Source organism: Pseudophryne corroboree, assembly GCF_028390025.1.
Source record: "Pseudophryne corroboree isolate aPseCor3 chromosome 3 unlocalized genomic scaffold, aPseCor3.hap2 SUPER_3_unloc_11, whole genome shotgun sequence".
Taxonomy (NCBI): Eukaryota; Metazoa; Chordata; class Amphibia; order Anura; family Myobatrachidae; genus Pseudophryne; species Pseudophryne corroboree.
This window is the reverse complement of record NW_026967499.1, coordinates 536,861-550,284: the sequence shown is the minus strand read 5'-3', so window position 1 is coordinate 550,284 and position 13,424 is coordinate 536,861.

Genomic DNA, 13,424 nt, shown 5'->3' with positions numbered 1-13,424 from the left:
CAATCCAAAAGGCAGCACCAGACGCCGGGGCAGACCGCCGACGAACAAGAAAGTATAATATTTAATTTGTCATCATATGATTTGAGTAAAAGTGAAATCTCAGTACTGTCAAAGGGTCTATCTTTTGTACCTAGTACAGGACTTGACACATTGCAATGGAACACTGAAAAATACGAACTGGCAAGGAGTTTGCGTCTTAAAGAATTTTTTGGTCCTAGTGATAACAGTTCACCGTCCATTCTACAACAACTTAGGCATTTTAAACAAAAGTCTAAATTTGACCCGATATCTCATAATCATAGCATTAAAACATATATGCGTGTATTAGAACATGATACAAATATTGATTTGAAATGTAGTAAGAATATATGTCATCCTAATTTAACCCCCTCAGAGAGGGATGCTTTAAAGACCTTATCACAGAATCAGAGTCTGGTATTTAGGCAGGCTGATAAGGGAGGAGCTTTGGTCCTGCAGGATTGGCAGGACTATAATTGTGAAGTATTACGTCAACTGGGTGACACAGAGGTATATGAGCGATTACATAGAAACCCTTTAAATTTATGTAGACAACATCTGTCTGATTTGTTGTGTATTGCTTTAGACTGTGGTTTAATTACAGAGGAAGTAAAAGAGCTTCTGATTCCAGCCCATCCGGTTATACCGATTTTTTTTTATACTATTCCAAAAGTCCATAAAGGGTTAAACCCTCCACCTGGGCGCCCGATTGTATCGGCACAAAATTCTTTATTCCAACCAGTGGTGACTTTATTGGATGCTCTTTTGCAACCTCTGATTCAACAAGAAAGTTCCTTTTTACTTGACACTACATCATTTCTTAAAAAACTTGGAGGTCTGACCAAATTTGATAATGATTATTGGTTAGTGTGTTTAGATGTGGTAAATTTATACACCTCGATCCCGCATGCTTTAGGTCTTGAGGCGGTTGAAAAATTCTCGTGCCAAAAGTGATTTCTCCACAGATAAAGTGACGATTATTCTTCAATTGTTTGATTTAATTTTGAATAATAATTTTTTCTTATACAATAATCAATTTTATTTGCCAGTAAAAGTCTGTGACATGGGTAGCTCCATGGCACCAGCGTATGCCAACATAGTTATGTTCATGATTGAGAATGCTTTATTTTTTACAGACAGTAATATAAGTAGACTTATTATACAATACTCACGATTCATAGATGATTTATTTATGGTTTGGCAGGGTGATGTGTCGACTTTAGTATCATTAATTGAGGCTCATAATTTATCAATTAGTCCAATTAAATTCACACATACAGTGTCTCAGAATACGATTCATTTTTTGGATGTTAAAGTTATGATTCTTGAGGGTAACATCCATACAAGTTTATATGTGAAACCCACAGACAGGAACACATTTTTGAAAGCACAAAGCTGCCACCCTAGAGCAATGATTAACAGTTTACCTTATTCCCAAATGATTCACATACACAGGATCAATAGTAATTGCAAGACAGCTGAACATGAAATTGATTTATTAATACAGAAATTTATAGCTCGAGGGTATAATAAAAAATCTTTATTAATTGATAAACAATGTGTGCTAGCTATGGATAGATTCTCTTTGTTAAATAAAAAAACAGAAAGAAAACATATTACAAATAATCTCCCATGGGTGAGCACATATAATACCTCTTCGGAGAGCATAATTAAATCAGCCAAAAAGAACTGGCATATTATCCAGAGTGATTCACTTCTGGGGTTGCAGGATCACAAGATAATGCCTTGTTATAAACGAGGCAAAAGCTTAAAAGATATATTGGTCAAGACTGACATGACAGGAACAACGGGCCAAATAGGTATCTTTGGCCTAAAGAAAACTGGTTGCTTTAAATGTACTTGTGTGACCTGTCAGTTTTTATTAACAGGGGATGTTTTTTACCATCCTCATACGGGGGCTCCCTATAAGATAAATCATCATTTTACCTGTAATTCCAGTTTTGTGATCTACCAGATAGTGTGCCCATGCGGCCTTAGTTATATTGGCAAAACAGAGTCGAAATGTAAAGAACGCGTGGGTAATCACAGAGCGGCAATCCGTGCAGCAATCGCATCGGGCACTGGTGAGCAACCAGTAGCTCGTCATTTTGCGGAGAAAAAACACACATTATCTAGTTTAAGGTACCGCATGATAGACACTGTTTTGCCTAGTGTACGAGGAGGCAGTAGATCTTTAAAGTTGTTACGCCTTGAGGCTAGATGGATACATAGGTTAAATGTATTATCCCCAAAGGATGAATGTATCACATACTCCAATTTACGATAACAACAATTGTGAGGCTATTTTAATATGGTAATAGTTGTTGTTGCAGTGAGTGTTTAGGTGGAATACTAATAGCCTCCTAGAATCTGCTTTAGAGATGATGTTGGTATTTATTATTTATTTTTGATTTCTGACAAGTATAGTTAGGATCTTTGTTTGGAAGGTGTTTATTAGACACAGCTGCAAACCACCTCTTGAATGATAAGTACGAGCTAGTTAGTGACGGTTTATAATGAGCTGCAATAATCCATAGCATGTAGATCGAACTAGTTTATATCATTTATATTATAACAACAGTAATAAATCTCATTATATGCTTGCAGCATGTTAAGTTTTTTCCTGCGATTGGTTAAGCCATTTACATTCCATGCTTATATCCTTCATGTGCATATGAGGCAGCTCCTTTCATTCCGTGTAACAATGTACCGTTTTTCTATTTTCTTTGTTTGTTTTTATGAGTGACACTATAGGTGGTTAGTGAAGGTTTTTTTTATAAATGTTAGTCAGGTATATTTATATCTGACGGCTAACAAAATTACTCGGGTAGTTACTATGACAACCGATTACGATGAGGTCATTGAGATCGACCTCCGTCTGAGATTGATGATGTCAGAATTATTCACACACCGGTGTTTGGGGAGATTTTCCCGCGTGAGGTATGCTTTTCCTTTATGTGGTATGTCTATATAAATGTGGTTTTTGTATTGTTAAATTACTTCCTGATGACAATTTGACGAAATAAATTGAAACGTTGAAGCAAGAAGGACTACAGTCCATTTATTTCCGAGATCAGCACAAGTGCCGCACCATTGTATGTATATATATATATATATATATATATATATATATAGATATATATATAGATATATATATATAGATATATAGATATATATATATATATATATATATATATATATATATATATATAGAATCAAAAAAGAGCTGCGGCACTCGGAGGCTTAATTCAAAAAAGTAGTGTATTAAGAACGCATGATCTCCAACGTTTCGGGGCTGGCACGCCCCTTTGTCAAGGATAACCTTACCTAAATACCCCAGAGAAGCCCGCCAAGTGGACAACCGCCTCCCGGTGCATCTGGCTCCAGAGCCCGGTTCCGGAGCGCACCCTGCGTGTCATTGGTGATGGGTTGTCCTGGTAACTCAGACGCCCGGCGCCTCTGTCACCTCGTGCTGAAAAGTAAACAAAGCGTGTGGAAGTTACAGAGCCCGCTTAGAAGAGCCCAGAAGAAAAAAGTGGTAACATGCATAAAGGATAGTGAGCGGAGCGCTCTGATGAAACCCTGTGTGAATCTTATCATGTTGTATCTGTGACCGCTTTGGAGGATGTAATGGTGTAAAAGTTGCATTAAGATCATCCCTGAGAGTGACGCTGCGCTATGTAGATCCAATCAGTCTGTAGACTGTTTTATTGTGGTGTGTGACCATCAGAATGGCTATAGACGGTGGTAAAGTGTGTAATGATATCAAAATAGGTCTAGAAAAATGTGAAGCCGTGCTGAAAAGAGGGGTTAAAAAAGAGTGGAATAAAAGTGAATATCAGACCAAAAGTGTATGGGGAAAGTTGTGTGTGTAATTAATGGGGAAAACCTAAGTGAAGTGTGTTGTGGTCATTATGTCACATTATGAATGAATGATGATGTTAAACATTGGGTGCTGTTGTCTCACTGGGTCTCTATCAGAGTGCCTCCCTTCCTGGAAAAGAAATTAAATCAACAAGTAAAACATATGATTGATGGTCAGATGAGGGGCAAATAGTTCATCCATCTTATCTAAATACTAGACAATTACTGGTGCGTTAGAACTAGAGAAACACATTCCAGGGCATACGTTCATTAAGACCACAAGGATTAATTGTCGCCAGGTGGAAAATCCATTTGGTCCATAATTTCAACAAGAGGCCATCCCTGTCACCGCCTCTTCTATTCTTAGGGATCTGGTCAATCGCCATTTGTTTGAGGTCATCTAGAGAATGTCCTTATTCTGCTAAATGTTTCGCAACTGGTTGGTCTGAACTTTTTCCGTTTATAGCTTGCTTGATGGCCGATCGGTGAAGGGCCATCCTTTCTCTTAAAGATCTAATAGATTTGCCCATGTAATACAACTTACATGGACAAATAATGATGATGTGTGGAAGTACAAGTTAATACGTGGTTAATTTTGTACAATCGATCTGAATGGGGATGTTTAAACGAAGTGCCCGTGATCATATGTGAGCACGTTGTGCACTTAGGGCACTTGTAACATCCTGGTGGTCTTTTCAGAAAGCCGGCGGTTTCCCTGAGCCCTGGGCGAAAGTCCGTGATGTCTGTATGGACTACTTGGTCCTTTATACTCCTTCCCCCCCCCGGGTAAAGCACATAAGCGGGCGTTTATTTGCTAAATCACATAGTGTTTTATCAGTGGATATCACCGAACATAAAGCCCTAACTGCTCTGGGTAGTACCGTGCTGACTGTATTGTGTCTGCTTACAAACGGGATCAACGCTTACTCCGATTTGGTCCGAGTTGACAACAAGCTACTTCTTGGCATTGCCAGGACTTCATTTTTCTGTTGAAGTAACAAGTCAAGATTGTAACCCCTAGCCACAAATTTCGTGATCATGTCGTCTAATGCCTGTTCCACTGTTGACCTATTGCTGATGATTCTGTTAGCTCTGATCATCTGTGATCGCGTCAATCCTCTCTTGAGGGATCTGGGGTGATGACTGTTTGATCTAAGAAAAGTGTTTTTGTCGGTGGGTTTGGTGAACAGTCCCGTAATGATGCAGTTGTCTTTTATGGTGACTTTAACGTCCAGTTAGTTAACAGAAGTGTAGCTAGTATGGAATGTATATTTAATAGGCGAGTTTCTGGAATTGATACTGTCCATTATGTTATGAAAGTCGTGTTCCGGACCCATCCAAATTATGAAGAGGTCGTCTATAAACCTTGAATACATGAGGATATTTGCAGCTATTTCTGGAACGGGTGCGCGCCAGAACCGGGCTCTGGAGATGGAGCTCCGGGAGGCGCTTGTCCACTTTGCGGGCTTCTCCGGGGTAGTTAGGTAAGCGGGTTCACATTCTCTTTATGGCTGTTTATCCTTACAATTATCCTGACGACAATTTTCATAAAATTTAAACGTTGATACCTGCAAGTGGTGCTGTTTGAAGTTTCATATACCTGAGTGCCGCATATCTGCTAGATTATATATCTGTTGGGAATCCTGCACTCTCGCCGTTTTAATGAATCTTCAATGGTGGGTGCTCCCAATGGACCAAGATGATCCACATGTATATCGCAAAAGTTCCAAAAATATGGAGGTGCACTCTCACAATAAATAATGATAGTCAATATTCCATAGAATCACCGTATTTATTAGTCGACGTTTCGGCCTGATCACAGGCCTTTCTCAAGACAGGTGAATTCTGATGTTACCAATTCAATTTCATCAGGAAAAGTCTGCAAATGAACAGTAATGGCAATTATAGACAATTAGCCTCACCGGCCCCCAAAGGGACCAATCATCCAACCACATGACCTTCACCAGAGATCACCCAAAGTGCAAATGGGAATAAAATACTCCCATGGGTATATAGATATCAAGCAATACCTTTATGAGCCAGTTAGTGTCAAACTGCTCTCACATAAGTAATAAAAGCACACAGCTTCAGTCATTTCAAATTCTGTCAAAAAAATCAAAGATGGATGCCCATGAAACATATTATAAGGGTATGTTCTAAACGTTATTAAAATCAATATTGCATAACAATACGATACCTGACTCAGAAAGTCAAATTGAATAGCAGCAGCTTCACAATATAGGTAAAAAGCCAGTGATTATCCGGCTAACACCAAAGGCATCTAAAAAAAGATATTTTTAAAGTTTGACTAGAGCCATAATGCACTATCATACAGGGCAATCCGTTAAGGAATAAGCAAATTTGGTTACTTACGTCTGACTGGAACTGGTTAGGGATGCTGCTGCATACCCGTTCACAGTCAGACCACTGTATTTAAATACCCCGGACCGGAAGTGCACTCGGGTCCCGGAAGTGTCCGTCAATGCGGTTACACAAAATATCTTTATAGTGTATTCTAAACGGGACAATGTTTGTGATAAGGACGCTGCAGTAGCGCCCTATCACATACCTCTCAACAACATACAGTAAGGGGCAAACAGCGAATTCAGCGCTGTTCGTCCGGTCATCAAGCCGCTAAGTACTTCCGTGCGTTTCAAGTCGCGGAAGTGACGTCATTTGCGTTCCACCCATATATGACGTGGAATGCTGCACTAGGTAGCGGTCAATCTAAGTACTATCAGCTGCATAGCTAAATAAGTAACAATGGATGTGATGAAGATATAGAGAATAATAAAATAGGAATATGACAACTACCCCATAAGTGTCTCAATACACATAGAGTCCTCCTTTTAACCAGAAGGAAATAAAGGAATAGACTAATAAATTTAATCAAGGTATATTTTAGTAAGAAAATCATAGGGAGTCGTCCTGTTAATATATAACTAGATTTTTATATCTCCAAATTCTCATTCTAGTCAGGTGTATAGTGGAGTTTGGTCAATGTGGCAAGATATTGATACCTGAAGAGGCCGGCGAGTCACCCACCCATAACTTAACACGTGACAGTACATGTATAGACAATTCCTATTAGAAAGTGTAGTACATACAAAAATAATACACAAATGTATACATAAAAATATACATATACAAATAAAAATATATAAAGAAAATATACATCAAGACATACCTAAAAAATAAAAAAATATAAAGAATAAAAAATACAAAAAACACTCTTAAAGAATGGGACCCAGTTGTGACCTGGTCACACTAGGTGCCACCAGGAGTCTTAACGAGATAAGTTACCCAGTGTAGATCGATGGCACTTATTGTCATCCTTCATTGACTATGAATGGTACAGAATCCTAACTTCTATAGGTATATTTTCACAAAAACACACTGAGGGGATTAGCCTCATTAAGGCCCCTGGGTGATACTGTGTCTAGTGCATGAATCCAGTAGCATTCCCGCTGTCGGAGTGCCGAAATGCGGTCACCTCCAGTAGGATTAGGAGGGATCCAGTCTATAAGTTTACACTTCAGACTGGCGACCTGGTGTCTGGCTTCCAAAAAGTGGCGTGCTACCGGTTTATCGGTTTGACCGGTCTGAATAGCTGTGTGGATGGATGACCTGTGATTGGCCATACGGTCACGAAAAATTTGTGTGGTAAGGCCAACGTAATACATACCACAAGGGCATTTGAGTATGTAAATTACAAAGTCAAGACGACAGTGCAAGTGATGTTTAAGTTTAATGATTTTCCCTGTATGAGGATGTGTGAACGTGGGTCCTGTGATCATGGACCTACACGTGGTGCAGTTTCCACACGAGAAACACCCCGGTTTAGCCTGCATCAGGGATGTCCATGGGGTTTTTTCTTTCTCAGGAAACATACGGGGCCTCATCAGTATTTGTTTGAGATTAGCACCTCTCCTGTATGCCATCATTGGCGCCCCCATTCGTCCGAATGGTAAGGTATCATCAGTTTGAATAATGGGCCAATGGCGATGTAATGCCTTTTTCATCTGTGCTGCACTACCATCATATTGGGTGGGAAAAACCAAGCGATCCTGTGTCTTAGTTTTAGTTCTAGTACCCCTGAAAATTTGTTCAGCTAGATTATATATATATATATCTGCCCTGTGTGTGACGGCCGGCCTATACGCCGTATGTAACTAGGTGTCCTGCCCGGTGTATATAATTATGTGTCCTGCCCCGTGTATATAATTATGCGTCCTGCCCCGTGTATATAATTATGTGTCCTGCCCCGTGTATATAATTATGTGTCCTGCCCCGTGTATACAATTATGCGTCCTGCCCCGTGTATATAATTATGCGTCCTGCCCCGTGTATATAATTATGCGTTCTGCCCCGTGTATATAATTATGCGTCCTGCCCCGTGTATATAATTATGCGTCCTGCCCCGTGTATATAATTATGCGTCCTGCCCCGTGTATATAATTATGTGTCCTGAGCCGTGTATATAACTATGCGCCCTGCCCCGTGTATATAATTATGCGCCCTGCCCCGTGTATATAATTATGCGCCCTGCCTATGTATATAATTATGCGTCCTGCCCCGTGTATATAATTATGCGTCCTGCCCCGTGTATATAATTATGCGCCCTGCCCTGTGTATATAATTATGTGTCCTGCCCCGTGTATATAATTATGTGTCCTGCCCCGTGTATATAATGATGCGTCCTGCCCCGTGTATATAATTATCCGTCCTGCCCCGTGTATATAATTATGCGTCCTGCCCCGTGTATATAATTGTGTCCTGCCCCGTGTATATAATTATGTGTCCTGCCCAGTGTATATAATTATGCGTCCTGCCCCGTGTATATAATTATGCGTCCTGCCCCGTGTATATAATTATGTGTCCTGCCCCGTGTATATAATTATGCGTCCTGCCCCGTGTATATAATTATGCGTCCTGCCCCGTGTATATAATTATGCGTCCTGCCCCGTATATATAATTATGCCTCCTGCCTCGTGTATATAACTATGCATCCTGCCCCGTGTATATAATTATGTGTCCTGCCCCGTGTATATAATTATGTGTCCTGTCCCTTGTATATAATTATGTGTCCTGCCCCGTGTATATAATTATGCGTCCTGCCCCGTGTATATAATTATGCGTCCTGCCCCGTGTATATAATTATGCGTCCTGCCCCGTGTATATAACTATGCGTCCTGCCCCGTGTATATAATTATGCGTCCTGCCCCGTGTATATAACTATGCGTCCTGCCCCGTGTATATAACTATGTGTCCTGCCCCGTGTATATAACTATGTGTCCTGCCCCGTGTATATAATTATGTGTCCTGCCCCGTGTATATAACTATGTGTCCTGCCCCGTGTATATAATTATGTGTCCTGCCCCGTGTATATAACTATGTGTCCTGCCCCGTGTATATAATTGTGTCCTGCCCCGTGTATATAACTATGTGTCCTGCCCCGTGTATATAATTATGCGTCCTGCCCCGTGTATATAATTATGCGTCCTGCCCCGTGTATATAATTATGCGTCCTGCCCCGTGTATATAATTATGCGTCCTGCCCCGTGTATATAATGTGTCCTGCCCCGTGTATATAATGATGCGTCCTGCCCCGTGTATATAATTATGTGTCCTGCCCCGTGAGGAAGGTAGATGGGCAAGCATTAGTATGATTCTGCAATAAAGCCAATGTCACTCCATTTTGTTATATACAATAGATTATAAGCTTACTTTAGTATTAAGATATTGAGATGTTTAAAATATGCCTGGAAGAAGGAAAATTACAGTTGGCTGAAAGGAAACAAAAAGAAGAACTTGTGGCAAAGCCATTTACAAGAAACGAAGCAAAAACAAGAACTTGTGGCAAAGCTTCTGAGAAATGGAGAAAGAAAAGGAAACAAGCAGGCGTTATCAGGAAAAGAACACAACTTTGAGGTTAAACTGTAACCTCCTTTGTTTCTTTCTTAACAGGTATAAATAAATGTATGTAATAATATTAAACCAGAACTCAGATAGAATACACCAGACTGTGTGTGTACATTTGATTTCTCCAGCATGCTACACGCCATTTAAAACTTCTTGTTCACAGATAATTCTGAATACAAAAGAAAGGCTGTTGTTGGAGTCCTCTCAGAGAAGGCTGAGGCTAAAGGAGGTTTACCTCCAACATTTTCATGGTGCCGAAACCCGGGAAGCCAAGAAGTTGAATAGAGGAGCAACAAGTCACCTGACTCTAGACGTTGGAACCGTTTAAACCGCGGTAAGTAACAAATTGATTGCGATTTTCGCCAATTGTTACTTTACGTGTTTTAACGTCTGTGTCAGAAGTGTCAGTTTTCTCTGTTCAACTCAAGCGCTTCCTAGTAAAAGCCTTGCCTCTTTTGTATCAGAACAGTAATGTAAATATATGTCTGAAATTGAAGAATGTATTGATTTTGAAAGCTCATATGGTTGTGGGTGTTGTACTGTTAGTTTAAAGTGGTTTGTGCAAGGTCCTCATGGGTCAGTAAATATTACATTTGTTGCACGCACTGAAAAAAGATATATCAGGTTTTAAAAGGTGTAAGGGACATCAAGAAGATGTTTATGGTAAAACTGTGGGTTATATGAAAGGTTTATTAACAAAAGGATGTCATGGTTTTGTTAATCAAAGGGAAGGCAAGGACTTGCGCCAGATACTGAAAGAACCAGAACCTGAAAGATTCTTTTGTCCCTATTCTGTCAGACCCACCAGATTGAGATATATACCTTGATAACGGAAGAGTGTGAGTCCACCCATAAGGAAACTGAATGATTACAGGTGTATGTAATCAGTAGGACAGAGGTAAACCTGTAGTGTTCAGGAAACCCATCTTTACAATAATCAACATAGAGTACTAAAGTTGTGTAACTCATATCGGAGAGAGAAGTGTTGATAAGTTGGCAGAAGGCAGGATGGGAACCTCTAATAGCAAGGGTGAATTAAACCCTGTGGAAATAGTTAAACAGGAGGTTGGACCACATGCAGTCAAAGATATAGTCAAGGTATTTAAAAAGAGGAGGATTTCCTCCATATGGGGAAATTTAACACTGGCAAATGGAGAAAGTTTAGAATCTGTAATAGGGAATGGATAGAAAAACGCAAGAAAGAGGATCAGGTTTATATTTGGCTAACAGCAAGTGAGAAATGGGAGCAGGAGGAGGAAAGGAAGAAGAAAGAGAGGGAAGATGACCAGCATATGACGCTCTGTTTAGCAACTACAGGAATGAACCAGGGCCATAATGTGCCAGTTATTCTCAATCCGCCCCCTCCTCCACCTGTATTACCAGTCCCAGTACCTACACTAGTCACAGATCCACCCCCTTACCCCGCAAATCTGGGAACCCCAGGGCAACCTCCTATAGTATGGAACCAGTACCCCGATTTAACTAAATGTCCCCAATGTGCATCTCTGTTGGAACCAGAGAGGATGACATGTCCCAACTGTACACCCGAGATAGGAACAGGCCACAGAACTCCATTAATGATAAATAGACTGAAACCGTACAACCTGCACGGTCAAGGTGAAATGCATCCAGGACTCCCATTGTCTCATAAAGACAAAAAAAAACTGAGAAAGGGGAGACTGGTAACAAGAAATGTATTTTACACTGAAGCAGAAAATGGAACTGTACAGATGTATGAAATTGAGGAAGAAGATGAATCAGAAAACTTAAATATTCCTGCTTGTTACCCAGTACGTACCTTTGCCTATGTCAATCCAAGAGGAGGACAGACTATATTAGCGGATGAGGAGGGATATGTTTCAGGACAAAATAATTTTAGACCACAATTTTTTACAAGAGAACAGCATACCCCTTTTTCAGTAATGGAAGTTACAGCCATAATAAAAGATAGCCCAGATCCCTACAAACAGCCTGGACGGTTTGGGTTATATATGGAGACTATGTGTAATTTACATTCCGCAGCATGGGTAGATGTGGAACAAATATGTAAAAATAAATTAGCAGAGGGTGATTTAAGACAGATTAAGGATATGGCAGCTCATCAAGCCACTAATTATTATGAACAGATAGAAGATGTACTAGAAGCACAAAGGAAAACTATAGCCAGTGGACCACAATTTGTGGCACGCCTAAGGAGATGGTGTTATTTAAGATATCAAAAGGTATCCAGAAGCCAAAAGGAGAACAACCGTTTAGAAGTTACCTCTGTAAAATTAAGGATATGGTCCGAAATGAAGGTTTGGACCCAGAAGCAGGAGCAGGAGAAAGGATGGTCAGATATCGAGTATTGGAAGGTTTAAGACCAAGTCTAAAACAGAAATTAATTACTAGTACTCCTGCATATAGGTCTACGCCTATGGATCAAATTCTGGATACGGTAGAGGCCTTAGAAGATCTGGAAAAGGGAAGAAAAGGAGAAAAAGGTAGCCAAACCCAAAACAGTCTACCTGGTCACAGAAGAAGGCTCAAAGAAAAAATTAGAAGGGGAAGGAAGAGCCATGATCAAGCCCGAATCGGGAAAATGCTTCTGGTGCAGGAAACCAGGACACTTCAAAAGAAACTGTCGCACATATAAAAGTTGGATAGAAAAAAAGGGGGCAATCAAGCCCCCAAGGATAAGTCAGACTGAAGTCCCGGCACCCCAGTACCAATGATACTCCCGATTAACCCCTCCGACAGAATTGAAGATGGGTTTATTAAAGTCAAACTGCCAACGGGAGAAAATGTTTCCTGCGTGCTTGATACTGGAGCAAGCCAATCAGTTATAAGGGGGAGATGTATTAAGCCCTGCAGAGTGATAAAGTGGAGAGAGGTAAAGTGCCAGCCAATCAGCTCCTAACTGCCATGTTACAGGCTGTGTTTGAAAAATGACAACTAGGAGCTGAGTACGCCACAATTTCTATGTTTTCGTATTGTGCCCCCACACCATCTGTATGTGCTATACCAAGTTGCCCCCTTCTGCATGTTTTGTATTGTCTGTTCTCCCCCACCATAGACCCTATGTTTTGTACTGTGCTCTTAGTACCCCCCACCACACATACATTTACACAAGTATGGTAACTTACCTCCTGCATGCTATTCTCCAGTCACTAATTCCTCTGCGATTCCTCCCGTCGTCTTCAACTGACACTTTGCAGATCTCCTTGCCGGTCACCCGACACTCTACAAATCTCTTTACAGGAAAACCAGTGACAGCAAAGGGATTAAGTGGAGAAAATATCCAGCTGAGGAAAACTAGGATCCTCCATGTACAAGTACAAGGACATTCAGATGAAATCCCAGTAGAGTTCCTAGTATCTCCCACCTGCCCAGTCAACTTGCTGGGATCAGATTTGCTGCAGAAACTACAAGCAAGTATTCTGTACAGAGGGAACAAGGTGATATTCAAGACAGCACTATCACCCACAGACTATGATCAAGTGCAAGCCGCTATACAGATATTTCTAGCAACCACCGCAGAAGAGGATGAAGAAGAAACCCCAGAAAAAATTAAAATCTGGCGAGGATGGGGAATTCCAGACAAGGTATGGGCAAAAGGAAAAAGAGATGTGGGAACCATA